Raw genomic sequence first — 14,321 nt, 5'->3', positions numbered from 1 at the left:
TCCAGACCACCTGATACCCAGGGCGTCCAAACGACGCCGTTTTAGTCCAGTGTGATTTGGGTCGTTGATCTCAGATTGATCAACGGCCAAGATCACTTCCCCACAACCCACTGAGGAACCCGACCCGTTTTCACCCGGACCAACCCAAAACCCTTTATCCTCAAAACGACACCGTTCCACTTAAGACCATCAGATCCAAACCGTAGATCTAGATTGATCTAACGGTTGAGATCAACCCACCCACTAACTATATAAGCCCAGAACCTTTACCCTGCCCCCCCCTATCCGAACCCCAGCCTTCGTCTCCACGAACCCTTCCCCTCAAACCCTAGCCGCCCCTGCACACCTTCACCAGAAACCCGGCGGCATGAACGCCGGTGACCTCCACCTGAACACCATAGAACCCCCATGCCGTCCTGAACCCGAATCTACCAACCACACACCTCGAATCATATCCCACCTTCTCGAATCTTCATTTGAAGATTCGAGTCGGAACCTAATCTACACCGATCGGCCCTAAATTCATACCAGACACTCCCCAGACCCCCCTCGTGACCAAACCATACTTGGTTTGGTACGAATATGACCAGGGAAGCACGAATCCTAGATCTGAGTTTTGAAACCACAAGGTTCCTCGTCACTGGTTCATACCCGTTCGAGCCAAGGAAATTAAGGTCTAAAGGACCTTAATCGAAGTGTTTCTCATCTGAGAAACACTTCGATTAAAGTTCGTTCAACCTTAAGAAGAGTCTGTCCAAGTCCGAGTCAAGGTTTTTGATTTTTTAAGATTTGAGGTGAGTCTTGCTTTCTTTCTTATTTCTGTTTGGTCCATGTGAGTGATTAAATGTCTGTCCATGTTTTGTTTCAATTTGCGTCTTTGAATTTTTACCAACTTCTGTTTGTCCACTTTGCCCGAACCACTGTGTTTGTTTGAACCCCTCCTATTCTGATAAGGCATGTGTATTGGTTGTATTCCAAATTTGTACTGACTAGTTGACTCCTCGAGTGTAATTTTGTTTAGTCAGTATAATTCGAATCATGCATCGATACTGTTTAAATGTCTGATTTTTGGCTACGATTGTGTATGTTAATGCTAATATAGTCGAGTCGACATATGTCGTCAATTAGTTTCAGCTGTCCGAACAATAACAAATCGACTTACTTCTGCTAAGCATTTGTTGAATCAATTAAGAACCAGTTTTGTTTACTTATAGCTGTTGAGGATGTTTGGTTTAAATGCGGAATTGGAGGGCATATGCACTCGTGCACAGCATGTGCATTGGTGCACCTCATGTGCCTTGTGCACAGCCTGTTTCCTGCATAAAAGGGCTTTTAATTTTAAAATGGTTTGACAGCATATGCTGTCAGATACATTCTACTGCCCATACTTTGCTTTAGTTTAAAGAAGCATTAAACCTTTTAAAAGTTAAATCTGCCAGGGAATGTTGATGGGGTTTAATACTTAATTAGCTAAAGTGGGACTGAAAATGGAAGGCACATGGGAGGGGTATTGGTGATAATCTATCAGGCTGTAAAAGGGGTAGTATGAAGGCTTATAAAAGGGAGGACATACAGAGATAAAAGATGATCTGAAAAATAGAGGGAGAGGGGGAAACACACTGTGAGGAGTTTTGAAAGAGAAAGCTTGAAATACATACAAAGAGATACAGACATAGGGGGATACTTAGACTGAGAGGATTGAAAAGGATAGAACTGATTTTAGGAAAACACAGATAGAGAGAGGTTAAGAGATAGAAAGTATACAATCAACAATCAGAAACTGTTTCCTCCTATTGTTATTTGGATTTCAGTTGTTCAACTTGTTCAATCAATTCTGATTCTTTGAAGTTCCAGTTGTGTCTACTAGTCGAGTGTTTTCATTGGTTTACTACTGGTTTGGTCTGCCTGGAGTTCCGATTCTACTACACTGGGTGTTGCTGTCATTTGGTTACTGCTTTCTATCGGCCATAGTTGCATTTCTGCACTCGAGCATGTTCTTGCTGTATTGCTTTGTCTGCTGCTATCCTGCCCTGCTGCTACTGCTATTCTGTTTCCTGCTGTTGCTGATTCCCCTATTTTTTTCCTCTTCTCTTTGGCATTTTCAGTTGTTTCCAGGTACACATCTCAAGTCTCACATTGGTGTAGCTGAATGTAACATTGAAAAAGCATGAATAGAAAGATTTGAAGGAGTTATAATCACCCGTTTACTGACTGCCTTTTCATAAATATTGTTAAGTTTATGTAAATTGTAGTTTATAGCTGATAGAGAATACATTATTAAGCTTGTACTATGTTGATTTGAACTGTGGTGTTCGATTCGTTTAGTGGCATACAGAATGTAAATAGAACTCTTGGAACGTGAAATTATTTAACGTGATTGTTAAAATTAAATTCACTCTTTCAGCATGTATTGAATAAGTAAGGGCAAATGGCTATTAAACCTAGCCAAATATAATGTGGTTTTGAACTGCCCGGGTTTCGATTTCTTTAGGCCTTTATAGGATTAGTTTTGAATGTTATCGGTAGTATTCTTCAATAAGGAATTCTATTAACCCTGTTTAAGCAAGTTAATCTAATTTTGACCTAAAGATGTTGGTTCGGATTAAGTGTCGTATTTCATTAGAATAAGCGGATTTCTTCTGTCAAACTAAAGCAATTTTCCATTGAAGTGTAGTGTTTTCTCTACTTTGTAAATAATTAATCAGAAATTGATAAGAATCCGGATTAGGCAAAAGCCTATAGTTAAATTAGCATGTTCCTTTTCTTTTAGTTTTAGGGACAAACGTAACAGAAATGTAGTCGCTTTAGGATACCCTTCTAAAATAATGAGACGAGCCTCGCCAAATAAAAATGCAAATTGCGGGGCCCTCAATCAACAACTAATCATAATATTTAGAATTCAGGCTAGGCCGTTTAGTGAATCTCATGGCCTTCTCAAAAATAATAACGCGTTAGACTCTTTAGGCGCGGCTTAATTAAATCATATTCTTAAATTCGGGTGCACATTGATGTGACCCAAATCCAAATCTCAACGAAGTCAAATTGTGTTGACGATCACGGGCGCATTGATTGTGACGTGGTTCGAGATGCATTTTCACGACGTTGCAATTCTATAAAAATAAGTGATAAAGATAAAAGCGGTTTAAACTTAATAAAAGCACGTAAGTCATAACATGTATTCAAATCAGATATTTAGCCATTATAACAATTTAAGCGACCGTGCTAGAACCACGGGATTCGAGGGTGCCTAACACCTTCCCTCGGGTCAACAGAATTCCTTACTTAGAATTTTTGGTTCGCAGACTTCATTTGGAAAAGTCGAAAATTTCCTCGATTTGGGATTCAAGATAAACCGGTGACTTGGGACACCAAAAGCCAAACCTTTCCCAAGTGGCGACTCTGAATTAAATAAATAATCCCATTTCGAATATTGTCACTGAAATTGGAAAAACTCCACCCGCGCATCTTACCCTTCGGGGCGGGGCGCGCAAAAAGGAGGTGTGACAGCTCTGGCGACTCTGCTGGGAAAATTTACCTAGAACCACTGGTTCAGGGTTCAAGAATTCGAGCTTAGAATAATTGTTATATTTGGCTTTATTATCTGATCTTTATTACATGTTTTTGCATAACGTGCTAAATGTTGTCTTTTACCGCTTTGATATTATCTGAACTGTATATAAACTGTGCCGAAACCCTTCTCTTCTTACCTCCGGGGAGAAGCTCGCTGGTCGAGACTCCCTATTCTGTTAGTGTCAATACCTGAAATAAGAAAGAGGTCGGACAAGTTACAAAGCCGGACGATCTCGCGGGTCCCCGGTACGTAGCCCCCTCCTCGACTCGAGTTGTCCGCTCGGGTACACAGTCTAGAACAAATACCCAGGTTACAAACTTAGAATAACTTGACTTCATGTCGGATCCCTAGTAGGAACGCTTATTTGCATCATGTTGCATTTGACTTAGGGGACTCAACACAGGGGTTGGGTCCGTCTAGGACAGGCAACCTGAAATGAAGAAGACCACCCTACTGCATCCTATTTGTTTTGTGCATTTATTTGCTTCTGTTCCGCATGCTGACCGGTTTCTAAAAAAGGGAAAAATAGCAGCGTAGGGAGATAATTACTTATTTTGGAAAAATAAAACCAATGTTCAAGTATTGTCAAAACCTCGCCGGAATTTTTTTTTCTAAAAAAAAGAATAAAAACAAAATTTGTCTTTTTAGTTTGAATTATAAAAAAAATAATGCAAAAAAAAAATTTCTTTCATGTCCAAAATCAAAAAAAAAGAAGGTATTTATTTAAAAGTAAAAAAAAACGGAAAATTAATAATTCAAAAAAAATGTGTTGTTTCTTTTGTAGTACCCTTTTATAAATTCAGACTAATAGTCCAAATATTTCAAAAAAAAATAATAATAATTAGTAATAAATATTTTCTTTAATCTTTATCTCTTTTCAAAAAATATAATAAAAAAAACGTATTCTTGATTTTGGGTTTATTCGATTTTCTCTATTCACAATGGCCCGAACTACGCCGGTTTGATTCTCACCGGATGTGAGATACGTAGGCAACCCTCGTCGGGTTCAACCCCCATTTTGCTAAAATAGCCAAAATCAAAAAAAAAACAAAAAATGCGTTTCAAACTTAAAAAAAAAAAGAGTCGAAAATAAATCAGGCGACGCTGTTTGTCATAAATAGCCGAATGTTCCCGAAAGGGACGCCGGAAGGCTGACTTTGCATAAACAGCCACCTTTGGGTCTTGTTTAGCATTTTTGTCCTGTTGACCCACACACCCTTAAAATCTTCGTCCCCGAAGTGTTTAAAGGCCGCGTTCAAAACTTGATCCCCTCTGTAAAAATATTTTGCTTGAGTCAGTCATCTTTGTTAAAATCACCTTAATAAATGTGCAGGATGAGCACAATGCAAAATGAACATTTTTCAATAATGACCAAAATCCCTGTCAAGTTACGGCTATGGTGGAATGATCTAGGTGTTGAAGGACAAAATGATGTTAAGAAATACCTGAAAGGTCTTGTGGGTTTATTGGAAATCCAGTCTCGGGGAGATATCATAAGAGCTTTGGTTACCTATTGGGACCCGGCGCACAATGTTTTCCATTTCTCTGATTTTGAGCTCACCCCGACTTTGGAAGAAATGGCCGGATACATCGGGAATACGGATCTTCCTTTGAGGGAAAAATACTTGGTCGCCCCAAGAGTCGTCACGGTACATCGGTTCCTAGATTCATTGAAGATACCTAGAACAGTCCACAACCCGGATCTGGCAGCCGGATTTTGTACTCCATGCTTCATATATGATAGGTACGGTCATGAGGGGGGATTCAATAATCCAATCAACAAACTGTGCAGCAAAGGAGTTCGTCAGAAGTGGGACGAGCACAGACGGGTAGCGTTCATGATAATGTTCCTGGGCCTTCTGGTATTTCCAAGGAAAGATGGAAACATTGATTTGAAGGTATCTGGGGTCGTCAGCACTTTACTCACGCAAAGTGACAGTACTCTCGCGCCAATGGTGGTATCTGACATCTTTCGGGCTCTCACAGCTTGTAAAGCTGGAGGAAATTTCTTCGAAGGTTGTAACTTGCTCCTACAGATATGGATGACCGAGCACCTCTGCCATCATTCCGAGATTTTTAGCCATGGTTCCTCGGAAAAGACGTGCATAGAAGAATCTTACACGAGAACCAAAGAGATCAGTTTGCCCAAGGGAGTCCTGGCATGGACCTCGTTCTTTCAAGCTCTTACCGCCAGCCAAATACAATGGACGTTGGGATGGTTGCCTGTTGATGAGATCCTATATATGTCCGCAGCTAAAACTCATTTCTTATTGATGGGGCTTAAGAGCATTCAACCTTACGCACCCTGCCGAGTCTTGAGACAGTTCGGAAGATGCCAGACAGTACCTCATGAGGAAGATCTTAGCGCTCAAGCAGTTGAGATAAGTCCTAACGGACAATTCCCAGAAGCAAAGATTCGCCAAATCTGGAATGAGGGTCAATATTTGAAATCAGATACTTGCGTGCGGGATCGAACCAAAGGAGAAACGGTGCCAGGTTACCTTGCATGGTACAGAAGGGAACTTGAGCATGAAAGGCCAGCTAAGAGACCCCACATCCGGAATTTCACCGAGTCATCGCAAAGGCATTGGGATTGGTTAGCAAAGGAAAGAGGCTATTGTGCCGAAATCAGCAGGTTAAAGCAACAAGTAGAAGACATGAAATACGAGCACAACGTGCAAATTGCTACCGATCTGGGAGAGCGGAATAGGTTAATTCAAGAAAATGAAATGCTCAGAGCCCGGATCAAACAGATAAGGTTGGATGCAGATAAACAGCCAAGGCGTCGATCAGACGAGCACCTGATAAAAAGGCTAAAAAGCGAGATCAGAGAATGGCAAGATGGTTTGGAGAAATCTGAAAACGTCATAGCAGAGTTCAAGGCACAGTGGGATACAAGAGCAGATAAGCATCGTCGACACCTGAATCGATTGGAAGGCGACCACGAGAAAACTATTGCTGAAATAAAGGGGGAGATGGCTACACTTAAGACCAAAGCAGCTAATCAAGCCAAGGATTTCCAAATTGAGAGCAGATATTGGTACGACTCAATAGCCCAGATGAAGTTGGAAGTACGGCGACTAAAGCATCAGCATGTACAAGATGCTCAAATCTTCGAGATATGCAGCGATCAGATAAAACGCCTGCTCGAAGAGAAGAAGCGAACCAGAGATAGGATCAAGGCTATTGCCCATGCCATCACCAGACGATGTCTACGATATGAGAACATGTCCAGCGTTACCGTCCTCTCGGCAGTAATGAGTTATGTCAAGCAGACTATGCACGAGCTGGAGCAACTTGAGAGGGATCTCACGCCTAGGACCGCGGCGAGGCCAAACGATGCCCCGCGGAAACCAATTTTCAAAACCATAATGCACTCATAAGTCAAAATTGTATCTTAGCACTTTCTGCCTATTTTTCCCATCAGGGTGATTTTTAGTCTATTTTTGTGTCTAGGTTTATTTTCAAAGTTTGCCCTTTCTTTTGCAAAATGTAGCTTGTAATAGAACGTTTCAACAATAAAGAGGTTGTTTCTTTTACGCTCATTTGTGTTTTTCGAACTACGTAATGATCCGATTCACGTAGGCATCGTGATACGTAGGCAATCCTCATCGGATCCGGTCGCATTTCTTTTACTGCAAAATAAAAAAAAACATAAAAGAAAAACAAAAGAGAAAAAGAAAAAGAAAAGAAAGAAAAAAGAAAACTAATAAAAAATGCCGGAATGACGCATGCTCTCGTAGCAAACATATAGTAATCCACTTAACTGTATAGGTGCATCATGCCCAACGTGAGATTAACTATCTGTTATTCGCTACAAAATTAACCGTGCGTTTGTCATTGAGTATTCCAGGGTTTTTGAAAAGACGGTTGGTTTGGTGAAAGTCTGGCCTCGCACTCATATTTCACGAGGTCAAGGAGAAGTGTTCGACTACCTGTTGTTAGGGCCAGAAGCAGCACTCACACTTACTTCACCAGGTCAAAAGGAAGTGTAGGAATGTCTTCAGAAATTCCATTGCAAACGATCCCTGTTTCTGAGGAGAGCTCAATCTCAGCCGTCCTCACACCTGAATCCTTAACTGCGGAGGAAAATAGAATCCTACGGCTCCGCATGCTGGAAATGCTGGACGATTGGAATAATGGGAAAGAGCCGCCAAGTGTCGTCCCCGGATTCCCTGAATTATTCTCCAGGTCAAGTGGAACGTCTAATGTCCCCATAAATTATCCTGCTACCCCATTTGGGTACCCAGCCACCTCCGCCTTCTCTGCTGGATCACCTTCTGAGCCTCATCCCCGAATGTCGGCCACTGATGCAAGCATGAACATCTTTGCTGCATCGCCTTGCCCGGTTACGGCACAGCCCACCACGTACAAGCCAAGCTTTGACTCATCCTCTTTTACATTCCAAGCACCATCGTTCTCAATGGAACCAACTAGGTTCGCTACCAGTACCAATCCTCTACCGCCTCAGTGCGAGCTTGCACCTGGGCAGGATCAGAACCCCAGAATTGCCGAACAAAATGAGATTGCCAAGAGAATGAGAAGCCTTGAACAAAGTCTGAAGAATATGCAAGGATTGAGCAGACAAAAAAGCGTCTCTTACGCCGACCTGTGCATGTTCCCTCACGTGCACCTGCCAACGGGTTTCAAGACCCCCAAGTTTGAGAAATACGATGGGCACGGTGACCCCATTGCACATCTTAAGAAATACTGCAACCAATTGCGGGGAGCCGGCGGAAAAGAAGAACTGCTAATGGCATACTTTGGGGAAAGTCTAGTAGGGATAGCTTCGGAATGGTATATGGATCAGGAAATGTCCCGATGGCATATATGGGATGATCTCGCCAGAGATTTTGTAAAACAATTCCAGTATAACATCAACATTGCGCCGGACCGAAACTCTCTGTCGAATTTAAAGAAGAAGCCTTCGGAGAGCTTTAGAGAGTATGCTATTAAGTGGCGTGAACAGGCGTCGAGAGTGAAACCTCCCATGGACGAAGTGGAAATGGTCACTACCTTTCTCCAGGTTCAAGAGTCTGACTATTTCCAAAACATGATGTCGGCCATGGGTAAGCCATTCGCGGAAGTGATCAAGATTGGAGAGATGGTGGAAAATGGGTTGAAGACAAGTAGGATTCTGAGTCAAGCAGCCATAAGGGCAACCTCCCAGGCTGTCCAAAGCGGGTCCGGAGGAACGACGAGGGGGAAGAAGAAGGAAGAAACGACTATGGCAGCCTCTGAAGCAAGGGAGTATCGTCATCCCAGGCCCCATTTTCCGGAAAGAGCCCCACAACACTACCACCCCCACTCAAATTTGGCATATACTCATCAACCTTATATGGTCATGAATGCCCAACCTTATAACCATCCACCACAACAAGCCAACCGAGGCCCAGCTCCACCTCCCAGAAATCAGCCTCCTTACCGCAACCACTATAACCCACAACCCCCGCAGAATAACTTTCGCCCTCAGGAGCCACCTCGACGGCGGACTTTCACGCCCATCGGTGAACAATACTCTACTTTGTTCCCTAAGTTAGTCCAGTTGGGTTTCTTGCAACCAATTCCCCAAACGAGGCAAAACCCAACATCGCCTTCTTACAAAGCCGGAGTCAGATGCGCCTATCATTCAGGGGCCGAGGGACATGATACGAACGACTGCTGGTCATTGAAAAGGGTGGTCGAAAATTTGATAGAGCAGGGGAAAATAGTGCTAAGGGACGAAGAGATCCCAAATGTGACTAACAATCCATTGCCCGCTCACAATAATGGGCCGCTGATCGGAATGATTTGTGAAGACAAAGAGTTCGACCCTGCTCTGAAAGCCATAATTGCCATTGTCGACACGGGGAAGAGGCCTGAAATAGACCAGAAACCAGAAAAGGGGGAGGAGGCCAAGGCTATAAAGAGTAAGCCTGAAAAGAAGGTGGAGAAGAAAGTGGTACCAGCAAAGGGTGGAGTTCTTTACATACCACGAGGTCAAGCCGAGAAGACGTAGAACTTCGGAATCAAAAAGACAAAACCTATGTACATGCCGAAAGGGGCCTATGTGGTCCGGGGGACGATTCAACCACCTCGGCCGAATGAGCCAGTGGTTATCGGACGCGTGCCACAAAAGCCAATGACCAACCCGTCCACAGTGCCGTGGAATTATCAAAAGACTTTGGTGATGTACAAAGGTAAAGAAGTCATGGGAGAACTTCCAGAAAATACTTTCATTGGAAGGTATTCAAATACCCAAGAACTGAACAACGCCACACAAAGGCGCTTCCCTCCAAAGAAGCCCGTGAGTGTTGAAGAAGCGGAAGTGTTCTTCCAACAAATGAAAATGCCGGATTACGAAGTAATAGATCAGCTGCGCAAGTACCCTGAGCAAGTATCCATGCTGTCATTATTGATGAGGTCAACCGAGCATCAAAAGATCCTGCTGAAAACCCTGAATGAAGCATATGTACCAGCTGAAACCTCGGTGGAGCAACTAGAGCGGGTGACAGAAAGACTCTTCGCCGTCAACCAAATCTCTTTCAGCAAGAATGATTTACCCCCGGAAGGAGCAGCACACAACAAGGCCTTGCATTTAACAGCTAAATGCGAGGACTACTATGTCAAGCGGGTAATGTTGGACAGGGGATCAGGTGTTGACATTTGCCCGCTCTCCACGCTACAAAGAATGGAAATTGGGACAGGAAGAATCCGACCCAACAATGTCTGCGTAAGAGCTTTCGACGGCATCAAGAGAGATACCATGGGAGAAATAGACCTGTTGTTGGTCATAGGACCAGTCGAATTTCGAGTAACCTTCCAGGTGATCGACATGGACACATCCTACAATTTCCTCCTTGGCAGACCTTGGATCCACGCGGCAGGAGCTGTGCCTTCCACTCTTCACCAAATGGTAAAGTTCGAGTATGAAGACCGAGAGATCGTGGTCCACGGGGAAGATGAGCATGCCATTTATCGGGACCCATCCATCCCGTACCTTGAACCGAGAGAAGGAAGTGAACATATGGTCTATCAAGCTTTCGAGATTGTACTGGCAGAGCAACACGAAGAGGGAATACCCTGCCCCTAGCCTTTCTTGTCTAACGCTTCGGTTATGGTGGCCAAAGAGATGATCCGGCACGGATTTAGGCCAGGGAAGGGGCTTGGGCGAACCCTTCAGGGAATAACAGAACCCATTACTTTGCCAATCATCAAGAAACCTTTTGGACTAGGTTTCAAACCTACTCCAGCAGACGAAGAGTGGGCAAAGAAAAGGAAAAATGAGGGTTGGAAGTTACCACAACCGCTGCCGGATTTATATGCAACTTTCATCAGGCCGAGGTACATTGAAGAAGAAGATGATGAGGTCTTCACGGCTGAGGAAATCGAGGAGATATGTGGGGCAATGAGAGAAATGCTCTACGAGGTCCACATGGTTCAACCAGGTGAAGGCACAAGCACTGCTGAGATGATGTACATGGGGCCCAACGCCAAACTCCAAAACTGGAAGGCCACGCCATTCCCGATTAGACGGAAGTCCGGGTAGACCTGTCCTGCCACCTTTCCTGTGTCACAAGTTATCTCCGGGACATAACTTGAACGCTTTCTTCTTTTCTTTGTTGTTGTTTTGAATCCCTAGTTGTAAACATTGTTGTCTTCCAACTTTCCAAAGAAAATAAAAAAAAAAGTCGTCGTTGCTTTCCCATTCTTTCTTTTGTTCTAATTTTTGTTATTTTTCCTTTTATCTTTCTTTTCAGTCCTAATAATGCGGCTTTAAATATGACATGCTTGCGGACTTCACGCCCAAATCACAATGAGTTATTTAACTGCGAATTAATGAACCCGGAACCAGAATATGATGCGGAAGAGGCTTTTAGGGAGATAAACCGAGAGTTGGAATATTTCGAGAATAAACCTAAGCCAAATCTGAATGACACTGAACCGGTAAATTTAGGAACCCCGGCAGAAATCCGGGAGACCAAGATAAGCATTCACACGGACAAGAAAACGCGAGAGGCGATAATTCAACTTCTTCTTGAATTCAAAGACGTGTTTGCTTGGTCATATGATGACATGCCGGGACTAGGTGTTGATCTAGTGGTTCATAAATTGTCAATTCATCCTGATTGTCCTCCAGTTCAACAAAAGCAACGAAAGTTCAAAACTGAGGTCAGTGACAAGATTAAGGAGGATATCACCAAGCAACTGAAAACAGGAGTGATCCGGGTAGTCCAATATACAACATGGTTGGCGAATGTGGTTCTAGTACCCAAAAAGGACGGGAAAACTCGGGTATGTGTAGATTACCGAGATCTGAATAGAGCAAGTCCTAAAGATAATTTTCCGTTGCCCAACATCCACATCCTCGTTGATAATTGTGCCAAACACGAGATACAGTCTTTTGTAGATTGTTATGCTGGGTATCATCAGGTACTGATGGATAAAGAGGACGCCGAGAAAACTGCCTTCACCACGCCTTGGGGCACCTACTGTTACCGGGTCATTCCATTTGGTCTGAAGAATGCTGGGGCTACTTACATGAGGGCCATGACTGCCATTTTCCATGACATGATGCATCAGGAAATAGAGGTGTACGTGGACGATGTGATAGTCAAGTCCAGGACGCAGGATAATCACATCCAAGACTTGAGGAAATTCTTCGAGAGGCTAAGAAAGTATGACTTGAAGCTAAACCCAGCCAAATGCGCTTTCGGAGTTTCGTCGGGCAAACTTTTGGGCTTCATCGTAAGCAGGAGAGGAATCGAGCTAGATCCAACTAAGATAAAATCCATCAGAGATCTCCCTCCCCCAAGAACAAAGAAGGACGTGATGAGTCTGTTGGGCAGGTTGAATTACATCAGTCGGTTCATTGCCCAGCTGACAAGCACGTGCGAGCCCATATTCAAGCTGTTAAGGAAAGACGCAGCGATCGAATGGACAGTTGAGTGTCAAGAAGCCTTTAATAAAGTCAAAGAATACCTTTCGAATCCCCTAGTCTTGGTGACTCCAGAACCAGGGAGGCCACTTTTCTTGTATCTGACAGTCTTGGAGAACTCTTTCGGTTGCGTCCTCGGGCAACATGACGTAACCGGAAAGAAGGAGCAGGCAATCTACTACTTGAGCAAGAAATTCACCGGCTACGAGGCCAAATACACTCTGCTGGAAAGGACATGTTGCGCTCTCACATGGGTTGCTCAAAAGCTGAGACATTATCTCCAAGCCCACACTACATTCCTCATAAGCAGGTTGGATCCTTTGAAGTATATATTTCAGAAACCAATGCCTACTGGGAGACTGGCTAAATGGCAAATCTTGCTTACGGAATTCGACATAGTTTATGTCACTCGCACGGCGATGAAAGCCCAGGCGTTAGCAGATCATTTGGCCGAAAATCCGGTCGATGAGGAATACCAGCCATTGGATACCTACTTTCCAGATTAAGAGGTAAACACCGTAGAGGTGATCTCGGAGGAAGCTCACGTTTGGAAGATGTTCTTCGACGGAGCCGTAAACGCCAAAGGTGTAGGGGTTGGGGCAATTTTGATCTCGCCTTCCGGTCAGCATTATCCCGCCACAGCTAGACTTCGTTTCTTTTGCACAAATAATACAGCTGAGTATGAAGCCTGCATTATGGGCATGCATATGGCAATCGATCAGGATGTCGAAGACTTACTGATCATGGGAGATTCTGACCTGATCATCCGGCAAGTCCAAGGTGAATGGGAAACTCGGGATGTCAAACTTATCCCGTACCGACAACATGTGGAGGACCTCAGCAAGCGCTTTACATCAATAGAATTCAGGTACATTCCGAGGTGTCACAATGAACTGGCAGATGCACTTGCTACTTTGGCTTCAATGCTACCCTACCCGGGCAACGCCCACGTCGATCCTTTGGAAATCCAAATCAAGGAAAGACACGGTTACTGCAGTGTAATCGAGGCGGGATCGAATACGCAGCCTTGGTACCATGACATCAAGAAATTCCTGAAGACACAAGAATACCCCTAGCACGCTACTGGAGATCAAAAAAGGACCATTAGGCGACATGCAAGTGGTTTCTTTTTAAGCGGTGAATTGTTATATAAGAGGACCCCGGACCTCAATCTCCTAAGATGTGTCGATATCGAGGAAGCGAGAAAGATCATGCACGAAGTACACGCAGGTGTGTGCGGACCTCACATGAACGGGTACGTCTTAGCAAAGAAAATCCTTAGAGCAGGTTATTACTGGATGACCATGGAAAAGGATTGCTTTAGCTTCGTTCGGAAGTGTCATCAGTGTCAGGTGCACGGTGATTTGATTCATGCACCCCCCACGGAATTGCATCCCATGTCCGCACCTTGGCCATTTGTCTCTTGGGGCATGGACGTCATTGGACCAATTGAACCAAAGGCTTCGAATGGACACAGGTTTATACTGGTTGCCATCGATTACTTCACAAAATGGGTAGAAGCTGTCACTCTCAAGTCGGTCACTAAGAAAGCTGTGGTGGATTTTGTACACTCAAATCTTATCTGTCGCTTCGGTATTCCTGCGACTATCATTACAGATAACGCAGCAAACTTGAACAGTCACTTGATGGGAGATGTATGCGAGCAATTCAAGATAACGCATAGGAATTCCACGCCTTATCGGCCAAAGGCCAATGGTGCCGTGGAAGCGGCAAACAAAAACATCAAGAAGATTCTGAGGAAAACGATCCAAAGTTCCCGACAGTGGCATGAGTAGTTACCTTTTGCATTATTGGGGTACCGCACTATGGTAC

Source organism: Nicotiana tabacum, chromosome 11 (genome assembly GCF_000715075.1).
Source record: "Nicotiana tabacum cultivar K326 chromosome 11, ASM71507v2, whole genome shotgun sequence".
NCBI classification, from domain to species: Eukaryota; Viridiplantae; Streptophyta; class Magnoliopsida; order Solanales; family Solanaceae; genus Nicotiana; species Nicotiana tabacum.
Note: the sequence above shows the minus strand (reverse complement) of the source record.